This window comes from Artibeus jamaicensis, unplaced genomic scaffold, assembly GCF_021234435.1.
Source record: "Artibeus jamaicensis isolate MK-2021 breed Jamaican fruit bat unplaced genomic scaffold, CSHL_Jam_final contig_687, whole genome shotgun sequence".
Lineage (NCBI taxonomy): Eukaryota > Metazoa > Chordata > Mammalia > Chiroptera > Phyllostomidae > Artibeus > Artibeus jamaicensis.
In genome coordinates, this window is record NW_026521925.1 from 2,374,904 (window position 1) to 2,375,741 (window position 838).

The following is an 838-nucleotide window of genomic DNA, read 5'->3' on the forward strand; positions in this document are numbered from 1 at the left end:
TTGCTTTTCCCCAAATGCCATACATGCAGGTAGAATCATACACTATGAGGTTTTTTTATTTTTTCTTTCTTTTCACATTTTTTATTGTTGTTCGAGTACAGTTTTTTATGTTCTCTATTTTCTCCCCACAACTCCCTTCACCCAAGCTATCCCCACTTCCCAGCCTTGATCCTACCCCACTTTGGCTTTATCCATGTGTTCTTTTATTTTAATTTTAAATACCAGGGGAGAGCATGAACGCAGTCCCTCATGACCACAAATTATGCAGTCGAGTTTCCCACATTTGGGGAAATCACTGGGGTCAGCACATCCGGAGTGCAATGGATAAGCCTTGCCCTGGGAAAACCACCTTCGTGATCATGGTATCTCCCCTGCCAGGTAAGTATGTCCATGTGTTCTTTATACATGTTCCTGACAACCCTTCCCTCCTCCTCCATTATCCCCTCCCACCTTCCCTCTGGTTACTATCAGTTTGTTCTTAATTTAAATGTCTCTGGTTATATTTTTCATGCTTGTTTTGTTAATTAGGTTCAACTTATAATTGAGATATATGATATTTGTCTTTCACCAACTGGCTTATTTCACTTAGCATAATGCTTTCCAGATCCACCCATGCTTTTGCAAAGGGTAGGAGTTCCTTCTTTCTTCCTGTTGCATAGTATTCCATTGTGAAAATGTACCAGGGTTTATTGATCCACTCATTTGCTGATGGGCACTTAGGTTGCTTCCAAAATGTGGCTATTGTAAATTGTGCTGCTATGAACATTGGGGTGCATAGGTTCTTTTGAATTGGTGTTTGAGGGTTCTTAGGGAACAGTCCCAGCATTGGGATTGCTGG

At 41.1% G+C, this 838-nt stretch overlaps 1 non-coding gene across 1 annotated transcript; it reads right to left on the bottom strand.

The window, feature by feature from the left end:
• Positions 1-222: 222 nt before the first annotated feature.
• Positions 223-386, bottom strand: LOC119041178 (U1 spliceosomal RNA). The gene has a single exon (XR_005080983.2). It is a non-coding gene; the product is annotated as a U1 spliceosomal RNA (small nuclear RNA).
• Between the last annotated feature and the right edge of the window lie 452 nt (positions 387-838).